Consider the following 13,655-nt stretch of genomic DNA (forward strand, 5'->3'; position numbering starts at 1 on the left):
GCGACATTTCACTGAACTATTTATACACATTTAGCACTGTTTCTTCTAAAAATGTAGTCCGTCCGGATCGTTGACTTCCTTTGTCAGTTGTAAATTCTATTTACGGTCTATACGGTGAACGTTTTCTCGTTTTCATGAAATTACCATTTTCCATGATAAATCATGTTTGTCCACTGGTGTCAGGAGAACCATTCATTTCCGTGAGATCTACTCCTCTAATAGTCACTCTATTATAATTACTGTTTTCACGCATTCTACATCCATCAAAAAAACAATAATCCTGTCCAATAGACTGCGGAACTTTATGCAAAATAAAATTTTTCGTAGTGATTTGTAACAGTCGATGTGAAGATTGAATTTTTTTTCCGTTTCTTAAGAATTTTATTGTAACAAGAATAAGACAGAAAATGTATTGGAATTGACGCTAGCTTTACTGTTTATCATACTTGCTATAGTCGTACAGTATTCTGTCGATCACTGTCCGTCTGATTCTACACGATTATTGTCAGGGCGTCATCCCCTCTGTTTTTATTGCCGAAGTTCTGGCTCCAGCTATAAAAATAAATTTACAAGAGTCTGAATACATTTCTTCTGTTCGTTGTTTGTCGTGACGCGAGCCAAAGTTCTTGACAATAATCGACTGGGCACTGTTAAATGCATACAATCCGCCGTCTACTGATCATTCACGACTTTCGATCGCTGTGGAAAAATTCTATAATCAATTTCCCCTACAATCCATCACTCCCCTTGGTCCTCAATATGATACATAACCTGCAAATGCAAATTCAAATATGTTTATAGAAAACACTAAGAGTTTCCTCAGGCAACCAATTAAGGAAAAATTCCAGTCGTGGAAACAGTCAGACATTTGGTACGATTAAGGGGTTTAATAAAAAGTACGGTTTTGATATAGATAATCATGGTTGCGCGAGGATTACGAAATTCCTGGGAGGAGGTCCGATAAGAGAGAACGGTCTTGCATCGGGATCACGCCAATATTTCTACGTCGCTGACCGTATCCTCGACGTCGTCTTCGCCGATGGATGAAGAGATAAACCGTGTGCTAGTCACGAAAGCGAATTGCGTTTCATTAGCATGAAAGTGAGCCACAGGCCGCGAGCGTGATAATCATCATTGCGAGGGGGGGGGGGCATCGAGCAATTATGGAAATATCCGGGGAAAAAGTTGGATAATCACGTCGACACTGTTTCTGAATGCTCTCGCATCCCCCTTCGATCTTGGGACGATTCATTGGCACCAAAGAGATCAGTGTGGCAGATAAAATGATTCCATCATTTGGGGTCATTGCCAGAAGTCTCGATACGATCACCCTTGACACGTTCACTAGCCTGTTTCAGCTAATTTCTATTATACACTGCTGAAAACAATTAGGGGATCGCTGTCCTGGAGGGTTCTGTTACGCCAAGCAAGCGACAGTAGAAATGAAGCCACTTTTTTTAAATATTAAATCTTTAAACTAAATTCACTTTATCCCAGATCATTGAGGGTTGGTAACTTCGTACATAATTTGGCTGAATTGTTTTAAGTAGTGTATAAATAGATGATACCTTCTGACGTTATACTTCATCAATTATATTTAACAATCGACCATTCAGAGCTGAGAATTCTTCCAAAATCTTTCGTACAATTCTACGTTCCTAGGTGTTCAGATTTCCCAGATAGCACACGACGCCTTAAAGACGCCCGTTTTACGGCTGTTTTAGGCCTAAAGGCGTCTTTAAGGCGTCATATCTAGGTTTCTATCCTTTAGTCTTATTCATCAACACGCCCAGCCAGTTCCATCCTCCAGCCAATTATCAAAACGGGACGTATTAATCAGACCAAAGCGGAATATAGTAACGTGGAGAAACGTCGAGGTATTTTTATTGATTTATTTTTAATATACCAGAGCGTGTTGAAACTCACCAGTGGGGGAAACTGGACGTGTCGAACGGACACCAGTCCGATCAAGATAGTCGTGTAAACTGTTTGATGCTGACGAACCAATGGCGAAACATGGTGGGATCTCGCCTTTTCCACGCGATCTGCATCCGCGTTTTCTTCACCATTTTTTTTTTCTTTTCTTTCCTTCTGTCACGAACAAACCGTCACGTTGCATGGCAACAACCGGAGCCTCCTCCGGATCGGCCCGGTGCGTCCTAGCGGTCAGTGCAACATAACTGCACTTACTGCCGGCCCAGCCGGCTCTGGTCGTGCTCTTCCCAACATGCATCAGAGACTGTCTTACAGATGGAATTTTTTAGGGATTTGATTCGACCGACAGCAGATGTTCAGTAACTAGGAGAAATGCTTTTCAGTGCTACCTCTTTAGCAACGGTTATTGTTGGTCCCATATGTGTCATTGGACTGTGGGTTTTGTGTATTTATAGCGTACTTCATGGTTCATAATTAGCAGAAAGGTTAATAGATAGATTGTGGAGGCAAGTAGGAGTCTTTAAAGGTTTAGTTCAGGAAACTGGGAATGAACAGAAATTATTTTATTACATTGAAGGTTGTACGAGGTCATAGTAGAAAGGTTAATAAATGGACTGGGGACCTTTTTGTAGGTATCAATCTTCAAAGGTTTATTTCAGGAAATTTGAAATGAACAGAAATTATTTTATTGCATTGAAGGTTGGTTCAGGTCATAGTAGAAAGGTTAATAAATGGACTGGGGACCTTTTTATAGGTATCAGAGTTAGTATTAAAGAACTGTACCCCACTATACATTGCTACAGGTCTCCTTAACGATCCCAAGGCTGTAATAGCAGCATGAATGAGGAAGTCCCGGTACGCAGAGTAGGAATATAGGAAGTCACAGTCTAATCACCTCATCATCTGAACAGACTCGTCCAACTTAAGAGGCTTTTGCTAAACACCTTTCGAACATATTAAATCGTGCTCGAAGTACTGACCTGTATTTAATGTAGATCCTCTTCAGGGCTAATTAGTCAATCGACACAATTTACATCACTTGACTGTATAACCCAAATTTCGTGCTAGTTGAGTCGGAATTATTTAATAAATTCCTTACCACTAGATAATGTGATTGGTAAATTCCCACAGCAAAAGCTTCTACAGACTCCTCTCGATTATCGTCCCTAACCCAAGTCCGCGCTGGGACAATAATCCTATAGGGAGAAATGTTTCAGACCCTTGTAAATTCGTTTCTTTGCCCAAAGCCTCGGCAACAAAAGCAGAGGGACAGTAAAGTCCTCCACCAGTGGTGGGGATAACACCTGGACAATAATCGTGTAGGACAAGCCAGACAATAATCGAGAGAAGCCTGTACATTGCTACGATTCAATAATGTGTTAAAAATAAGTTTCAGATGCCTGACACATTTGTCACTGGTAGCTCCTAGCTTTTTTTCCCTCTGATTTCTTTATGATCATGAAGCTTGCCCAAAAGTTAGATGCCCTATAAGTGTCCAACTTCTGATCACCCGTCATTCTACCCTTTAACCCACATCTAAGGGTAATATTAATAGGCTTCTCATCTATAACCACTGAAATTTAAAAGCCTATAACTAGACTACCAGTCAATAAACTATTAACAGAGTGATCAACTTTCATGGCTGTAGATCGATTTAACCAGACATTACTAATTAATTCCCCCAATATCTCCTGGATTTTGGGGTGCACCGTTGAACACCACTAAGGTCACTGGAAATTAGTGTCAGCTTTTGGATACCATCGGTTGGGTCCCAAGCTGTCATCCAGTGATTTAACCCGTGTTTAGGCCATCGCTGGCTATCGGGGCAACAGCAACGGATTGAATGTACTGTTAACAGGACCGGCGACCACAGTCGGGTCCGGTGCTAGCGCAGGAAAGCGGCCGTATTTCCGGCTTGGTAGCCGACAACCGGTCTGTCCCGTGACTATCTGACGAGCCTGGTCTCTCTATTCACACCGGGGTCTCTGTTAATTGTGAACCCAGGCCCGGCCAGGTGGCTGAGCCGCTCGGAGTGCGCTTCTTCATTCAGATTACGCTATCCTGGTACCGGACAAACAAGATATAGAAAGATTGGGTGCACACCGTGACGGTGCATGGACATGAAAGAAGGGAAAAACTGTTTTGTTGTGGTCAGGTTCAATTAGTGTTGGGCATATGTCAACTGGGCTGCTTTATAAAAATTAATTTTTTTAGTATGTTAATGTTATGTTATGAAAATGATAAATACAGGGAATGGAATATGAAAAATTGCATTAATGATTTTGGAAAACAGGATCATCTGATTGACGAATAAGGAATAACTAATTATTTTCTTTAGGAATAAGTGCCTTTTAAAAGGAATGTAAAATAAATTTTTCTTATACGAACCGCCAATTTTTGGGAGAAGTGGAAGTAGGTAAAATTTGAAAAATAATTTTTTTCACGATTGAGATTCCATTTTTGAGAGAATTGAAATGTGGCGAAATTTAAAAAATACGACGAATACATTTTTTCGAATGAACCTCTTTTTTGTGATTATTTTTGAGAGAAGTGAAAGGGGATAGAAAGGAAAAAATGAAGAATAATTATTTTCCAATTTTAAGAGGTAAAATTTTAAATAATGTAGAATATATTTTTTTTTATGTCCAATTTTAGAGGTCAAAATTTTTCAGAAAGGTGGGGTATCGTGATTTCACGTTTCCCGACTCGTTTCTCCGTTGCAGAATCGGTCTCGAGCGAACGGCCTCAAGACAGTTTTATTCTTAGTACGATCATTGTTGCAACGTGCCGAAACAGGAAACGGAGATTACCGGTTGCGCGTGTGCGTATGCGCAGACCCAAGGATTGATTCTCACGGGACTCCAATTCTATTATCGGACCGACGTGTGTTGCCCCGATTAAAATCGCGGCGCGAGTGTAACAGCCGTCCCCTTAACGAGCAATTATCACGAAGAAGAACAATCTTCAGACGTTGGTGAATTCTGCATCGCCGCGTCGATGATTCAGGCCCCCCTCCACCCTCCCATCCACTTCGATGAATTATTCATTCGACGTCTAACGGATAGACTTGGCAGCAGAATTCACGCGGAATGCGCTTCCCTTCGGCACGACCGATGTACGTCGTGTTTCTTTTTTTTTCTTTCACTGGCGAATAAAATCGACCGTTGCGTAATTTTTTCAAACACCTGGTAAACGAGGGAAAATCATGGGGATAATTGATCATAGGGTATAATTTTGTAATGGACAGCATCCGAGAATAATTGATTAATCTCTTTGTTTATTTAGTTTTAAAAAATATTAAAGCAGTTGTTTTTGAGTCTTGCTTTGTGTCTAGAGTGGAGAACGTTCTGTGTGTTTCCTTCCTTTTGTAAATCTTACGACACTAGAGTACTTGAGACATGTTGAGTATCTGAGTACTAGTTGAGTACTTCGATACTCAATAAATGTTGGGTACTCGATGAATATTGAAGGCTTGAGTAGTTGATAAATTTTGTGTTCTTGATAAATGTTGAGTACTCGAGTACTTTGTAAATACTGAGTACCCGATGAATCTTGAACATTTAGTATCTGATAAATGCTGCGTTCTTGACGAACATTTGAATACCTTATGAAAGTTGAGTACTCGAATGCTTTGTAAATTCCGAGCACTTGATGAATGTTGAATACTTAAGTACCCGACAAGTGTTGAGTATTTGAGTACCATATAGGATGTACTTAAGTACTGTAATATTTACCTACTGCTTCAGCACTGTTAGTAATTGATGCTAGATGTGGAGTGCTGCTAAAGTATTATACTAAGTACCGAAGTATCGAAACACCAACAGTGGTATTAAAGTATTTTAGTAGTACCCAAGCACATATATAAGTAATCTTTCAGACTCCAAATTTAATATCAGTAGGGTGTAATTTCTAAATAATTGCTTTGTATTATACAGATAATGTTGTAAACAAATCGTTGACTATGGTAACCGACGGGTCGCCGATGACCCGGCCACAGGACCCCGAGAATTAATTCCTAATGTCTACATCGTAGAACGTGCACCGTAAAAGGGGCAACCGACGAGGCGAATAATTAATTTTTATCGACGTGTTGCGCACACGTTACACAATAATCCTCGAGTGTGAATGTGTGTGTGTGTGTGTGTGTCTGTGTGGCGTGTTTTTCCCATCGTGGATTCCAGGTGAAAATCCACACGGTCGAAAGTGCTCGATTACATGAACGGCCACACCGTCGTCACGCTTTTGTTATTCCCGTCCACGGATGGTTTCTATTTGAAAATTCGATCCGCGGGATCGGACTGGACGATTCGGCGCCGGGCGCTCGCAGCTTTCGACTCGGGGAATTCGAAAGGAGTTCCGATGTTTTTTCGCGCCTGTACGATGCAAATTCAACACGTTGGGAAACGGTCTTCCTCCTTTGTTCTTTATACGACCATTATGTGGACTCTAATGGTCTGACTAAGATGATCATTTTTTGCTTCGATCCTTTCGAGATAGATTTTTTTTAACGATGATTTCGATAATATAATACTATGGGTTATAGTAATTTACTGTTAGTATATACGTATATATATATATTTTTTTTTGATAATATTTTTACCCCAGTATCTAGTAATGAAAATCAGTATTGTGGTGTAATTTTTTTTTTCTGGACACTATTGCATATACTATACGCGATATTGTATATTACGGAATATACTATACTATATCTTATACTGTACATTAAATTATCCACTTTCAACTTTTATAAATTACTTATCTACAAACAAATTAATATTTATATATTAGTTCTATATCTATACTATTCAATTTTCCTATATTCTTATACATTATAGTATACACTAAACTGTCCATTTTCAATTGTTCAACATTACCGTAAAAAATTCCGTAATTGCATAAACTTCCGCATTTCACTAACGAGAAACAAATGATTCGCGAAAGAAGGGAGTCGGTGTAACCCGGAATGATTTATACGAAAAAGAAGAAGAAACAAAAAACGAACGGAATCCAACGAAATGCATACGGGGCCCGCGATCCCAGCCGGGTGCCCCCGTAATTTTCGTGGGGGTCATTATCACCGGGCGTGCACTCGTGCCCGTGGTATAGGTAGGCAGGCAGGATTTCTGAGCGCAGCCTTCAGTACAGTTATAACTTCGCCGTGAGCCTGACGCGTCGTCGTCGTCTCTCGCCTCTCTCCTGTGTCGCCGTTTGGGCCCGAGTAAAGGTACGTCTCCACGTGACAAAAAAAATCACTTTCGTGACACCGGTACGACATTGTAAATCAATCTAGTTTTCACGAGGACAAACCTCGTAACAGTGGTGTGTCATGAAAGTCGTCACGATTTACCGTCAAGTGGAGACGTACCTTAACAGCGCTCTGGCCGTATCAGAGGATCAGGAGAGAAAATTGACTTGGTCCCTCGGCAGTCGCGGTTCCGCTCGGTCACGAGTCACATCCGATACGAGTCGTCCCTCCTGACAGTTCGAATTTACAACGAAAGAAGAGTCAACTGTACTTTCAATTATCGGTCACAGTGTTTGATCGGTAAACATTGCTACCGGAAACGGTACCTCTGGTAGCTTTAGAAGTACTATCTGGACTGTGTCGAGTGTCTGTTAGATCTATTAGTGTTCGAGAAAATTGTACTGTAATGATTGAAGGATTATGATTGACACTGTTGTTTGGTGGAGTGGTTGTATGTGAGGTCAGAAAATGGTCTGCAGAACTGTATTTACCGAGTGTCTTTGACGGGGCGGTGTATCAGTGACAGTAGAAACTTTTCTTTGGTTTACTGGGCGATTGCGTGTGGGATCAGAGGGTGATTAGGTAGTGTGCCGAAGTAGTATCGATATTGTTCCATTAGAATATTAAGAGCTTTACTGTACAGGGTATTCCGCTTAAAACAGGCCTAATATCTTCCTACCTAAATATCTTCTCTATGTGTGGCCGTACGAGAAATATTCTTTACGTAATTTAAGTGGTTTCGAGAGACGAATCTATATTTTATTAGATTATTCATATAGCAGATGTTTTAACGCAACTATAATGTATTCAAACTATCACACTCAGAATCGTTGTATTGAGTACTGGGTACTCTAACGACTATAGTACTCAAACATCCCAGTTCCTTTCTTCACTATTGATAACTATAAAATTTACTATGCATACTAGAATATTTACTATTGAGACTATGCAATTTACTATTGATGCTCTAAAATTTGTTGTTGAAGCTACAAAATGTATTATTGAGACTATAATTTTGACTATGAGGACTATAAAATTTACTATTCATACTAGAAAATGTACTATTGAGACTATACTGCAAAATATCCGAAGTATCCTAGCATCAAAACTGCATCCCTAATTTCCAATGCCTCCATAGTCAAGTTGTATGTATTTAGGAATCTGTACTTACTGAAACGCCCAATGATCAGACCGTAAAATTCTATCTGTGTCTCGACAGGGCCAAATGTAAAGAGGCGAAATATATAATAGTGGGGTCCAAGTGGTTCGTTATGAGGTAACAGGTGAAGATCGCGAGAGAAGCCTTAAAGAAGCGACGATGTTGTGCCTGAAGAAACGAAGGACCTACAGCTTCACGCAGGGCGTCTGCACGGAGGCGACCAGGCGGCCCAAGGAGGATAATCATCGCTACGAGGGGTCCTTGGACATGGCGATTACGACACTGCCGCGTAAGAACAGGTGAGTCACCTTTTCCTGTGTCTGATTCGATCGTCTATCCGTCGAGTCCGCTTAAATCCCGCGCGGACGCGGGCGCGAAACGAAACCTTCAGGACTTCCAGTGCCTCGACTGATGACCTTGGATTCACTGGTAGTAAATTGTACGAATTGCTCGAGGATGATTTGTGAGATAAAATGTTGCTCCTCGGATTAATACTCACCCGCTAAAGTTAGTGAAGTGGATACCAAGCTGAATATGTGGTATACTTTGTATTGATAGTCGGAAATTAATATTTCGAGAAAACGTGAACCCTCGAGTTGAAATTTTTGGAAGGGAGATAGAAAGGAAGATAAGATCTTGGTACATCACATTTTTAATGGAATTATTTAGGTTCAAAACGATGAATGCAATTTTTAAGAGAATTTATAATTGATCTTAGAGCTGAGTATCTGTTTTGTATAGTTACGGATTATTATGTCACCAGTTACTATACTACTATATCACTAGTTACAATATTACTATTATAGATTGCTAGTTACGTCTTAGACCGTGAATCTGGGGTCAAAAGTGCTATGGCAAGATGTCCTTTTTTTTATTCGTTTATGTTATTCGTCAGAGTTTCGCGGAACTATCGGTAGATTTTCCACGTTTTCAAGATCGTTATCACGGTAACGGATCTCCGGGTGTTGCCCAATTGATAACGGCAATTGTTGGCCAAAGTGCTGCAAGACAATGCAATTTAAGTATATCTTTGGTTGAACGGTGAAACATCAAACGATTCGACTCGGATCAATGCTTTATCAGCTGGATAAAGTTCGAACTCTGTGTCCACAAACACGTACACGCACCTCGGGTAGTCCATCAAAAGAAATTTCGCTGAAATCATTGCCGGTCACTTACATACCTATATCGCGAGAAGTGGAGTCTTGTAACGCGAAGGTCGACCGGAGGTAAAAGTAGGTAGAAGTATCGGGCGTCGTTACACACCGTACTTACCGCCGAGACAAGTGGAATAACTTCCTACGCGCGGTACCGATTCGAAATGATCCACGATCGCCCTAAGGACTCTCTCGGTGTGTCCTGGCACTCGTGGCGATCGTTGGAACGCAGTCACGTGTGACAATGCATGCATGTAGGAGGGATCGGTGTCGTTCCGTTCGAAACGACTACCTTTTACGAGAACGCACCAAGTTGCATCAACTTCCACCGCGATTCCATTTTCCTTTCGTTTTCGATTTCTCGACGCCCCCCGACTGGGATCGGTGTACTTGCATATGGTGCAAGAGGCGAACTGTTGCGTTGATCTTGGATTACAGTAATTTTATTCAGATATGTACGTTTCTTTCGATCACTCGAGCTAAGTCTGTTTACCCTTCGCTCTGAAGACTCTGGACTGTACAAGCTACTACGAGTGATTTTGGTATCTTCAAACTGAAGCTGCGTGGTCCTGAAGATATTAGACACGGGGCTGTATTAAGTTAAAGATTTGGATTATTGGACTTTGCTTACCCCAAATTAAGCCTTTGAATTCGTGGACTCAAAGGACTGTGGATCCCTGAATATAAAGATTTGAATTCGTGGACTCAGGACTCCAGATCCTTGGACTTTGGATCCCTAGATCCCTGGACTCTGGATCCCTAGGTCCCTGGACTCTGGATTCCTAGATCGCTGAACTCTAGATCCCTAAATCCCTGAACTCTAGATCCCTAGGTCCCTGGACCCTGGATCCCTAAATCCCTGGAAACTGGATCCCTAGGTCCCTGGACTCTGGATTCCTAGAACCCTAAACTCTAGATCCCCAAATCCCTGGACACTGGATCCCTAGGTCCCTGGACTCTGGATCCCTAAATCTCTGAACACTGGATCCCTAGGTCCCTGGACTCTGGATTCCTAGATCCCTTAAATTTGGATTCCTAAGTCCCTGGACTCTGGATTCCTAGAACCCTAAACTCTAGATCCCCAAATCCCTGGACACTGGATCCCTGGACTCTGGATCCCTAAATCCCTGAACACTGGATCCCTAGGTCCCTAGAATTTGGATTCCTAGGTCCCTAGAATTTGGATTCCTAGAACCCTGAACTCTGGATCCTCTAGATTCCTGTACTTCAGAGACTCTGGATCCTGCAAGAGAAAGACTGTAATTTCGGCCCCTAAAAACTATACTTTCATAAGCACGTGTGTTCTCCATGTTCACCGCCTTGATCTCCTCTTCAGCAAGAGGAACAACTTCATTCCATATCCAATCAGTATCTTCAGCAAATATTTAGATCACACACACACTTTGTGCAAACCCCATCAAGCTCATCATGCCGTTCCGGATGTAAATTCCACTTGGTTGCCTAGTGACTTGTAAAACGATGACTTTCACTTGGCCAACGAGGGTGCAACATCCTCCATGAATTTCCTAAACATTACCCGAATGGTTACGACCATGAAGATACCATCGAACGGTTCGTGGTATCCTTTTGTACTACCGATGAAAACCCTCGATCGATAAAGCTACAATTTACTTGGTGCGCGATGTTTTCTAGATCGAAGAAAGCGCGAACTTTCCAGCTCCATGAATCTGATAACGATCCGTACGCTTTTTTTTTTTCTTTCGCCGAAGGAAGAGGATCCAGCGAGACGGAACATTGATTAGCATTTAACAGAGGGGGATTCGTTAAGAGGCACGGCCTTCGGCGAAGACTATGTACACTTTGTCTCATCTTGGGAACGTCGAAGATCAAAATGAATGAAAAAAAAAAACACAAAGAAACGAAGGTGGTTAATGACTTACGCAACGTAATATCGCAATTATGATTCGCACCGTTGCTCTTGTCTTTCCCCTCGATCTCTAACGGTAGCAGGAACTAATGACCGTATTCAAATCCGCCTTCTGGTAGGACGTTTACGCGGGACACGGTGAACGTGTGTTGTGCACGGATTAGATACACTGGAGGTGAAACAACGATCAACAACAGGGAATTAAAAACCGTTACTGTGGCGTTATGCATCCGAGGAAGATTGAAAGACCATTCATACTTCAACAGCCTGAGTACGCTTAGGGGAATAGAGGATCGAAGGAGTTGGGAAACGGCCTTCTGATTGGTTCGATTGTTCCAGAAGAGGAGGGGCCACTGTATCGTTTCCATGCATTTTGCAAGAGGTATACAGCCAATGAAACGTGATTCAAGATAACTGGTTCAGTTGCTGGGCTCGATGGCTCTAGAACTCATATCCATTCTTAGACATTGGATCCTTCAAGATAAATTGTTCAGTTTGTGGACTTTGAAGAGTTTCTTGTTCCATCAATAAAGCAGCATTCAGGGAACTATGACTCTTGATCTCACTGGCCTCTGGATCTTTGGGATTAAAGATTTCAGATCTTGGACCCAGAAGACTCTGGAGGATCCTTTGGATAATTTATTGTTACACTCCGTAGTTTCTAAAGAAGATTAAATCCCGTATTCAGAAGCCCCTCATTTCATCAATAATATCAGCATTCAGGAAACTCTTGATCCCATTGGACCCTGGATCCTTAAAATGGAAGTTTCCAGTCCTTGGACTCAGAAGACCCTGGATCCTCATTCTGCTAGAGGAGAACTTACTGTTACGCTTCCTAGATTGTCGAACGAGATTTAATCGTCAACGTTTGATCAAAATTAGTAATTCGAGATTAAATATTCTAAGCAACTATGCAGGCACCTATACCGAGGCCACGGTTCTTCTTTCGCTTCCTGCCCGCACACCAAGAAGGCCCCCATTGTTGAATCTCGCTTGGATATACCGGTCCCGAAAGCCGTATTCTCACAATTCGTGTTTCTACCCGATGGGAAGCGCCTCTCTTTTTCCTTCTCTTCCCTTCTCTTCGTCTCTTAAACGCGAACAGAAGTCGAAGATTAATGCTCGATTGTCCAGACGGCGAACTAATTCTGCGCTTAGATCGCGTTCCTTTCCACCAGAGAACCGCTACCTCCGATCGATTACTTGCCTGGAAGCTCGACTGACTTTTCTATAGCCTCCGCAGATACTTACATGAAACTGAACGTTCATGTGTACAGGCTGCCCCGAAACGCATGAATTTGACAACTTTCTTGAATTCCTAGTATCTGACAAATCTGTACTTAGTACTGAATTGTGGCTACTAAGGATTGAGTACTAGATATTTAGCACTTAATACTGAGTACTATAGATACTGCGTACTGTGAATACTAAGTACTGTGGATACTGAATACTAAGTACTGTGAGTACTGTATAACGTGAATACTGAATAATGTGAGTATTGAATACTGTGAGTGCTGAATACCACGAGTACTGAATATTAAGTATTGTTTACTGTGAATACTGAGTATAATGAGTGCTGAATACTAAGTACTGTGAATACTGAGTACTGAATATTGAGTACTTGAATACTGAGAAACCTACAATAAAATATCCTCAATACTTACGTTTAGTTTAGCATTACAAGGTTCCACTGCCTTCGTTGTAAAAGAATACTCTTAATACTAGGTCACTTCAATTTTTCGGCTTTATAAGTGACGTTGAAAACGTAGAGAAATTCATTATGAAGAAATAAGGATAATTTGGCTGTAGACAAAACGTTGAGACTACCGATACTAAAAACTTCTATTATTATAAGTATTAATAAATTAATAAAAATAGTGAATTACTTGTGTGTAAAATATTCTGATATGTCAGCATCGAAAGAAGTAACCTTTCTTGTATCAAGATCCGTGGCCACGAGTCAGAATGGTACCATTATCACGACACAGAAACCCATGCAACCCGCCATTTTATGGTAGCCGCGGCTTTTTGTCTCGACCGAGGAGAACACGTCGCTTACGTGGACGGTAGTAGTTACAAGGCTCGAGGAAGGATCCGGACCATCTTTATACGTCTTGGTCTCTACGGTAATTAAGCACGTTGACACGATTCCAGGCCGACACATCCAGCTAGGAAAAACCGTCCATGACGAAGGAAACGATACCAGATAAGGAACAATCGTCTTTAATCTGTGTAACCTTCTTGCGTGGCCATTGAAAAGGAGATGACAAT

This window comes from Dufourea novaeangliae, unplaced genomic scaffold (assembly GCF_001272555.1).
Source record: "Dufourea novaeangliae isolate 0120121106 unplaced genomic scaffold, ASM127255v1 scaffold96, whole genome shotgun sequence".
Classification (NCBI taxonomy): domain Eukaryota; kingdom Metazoa; phylum Arthropoda; class Insecta; order Hymenoptera; family Halictidae; genus Dufourea; species Dufourea novaeangliae.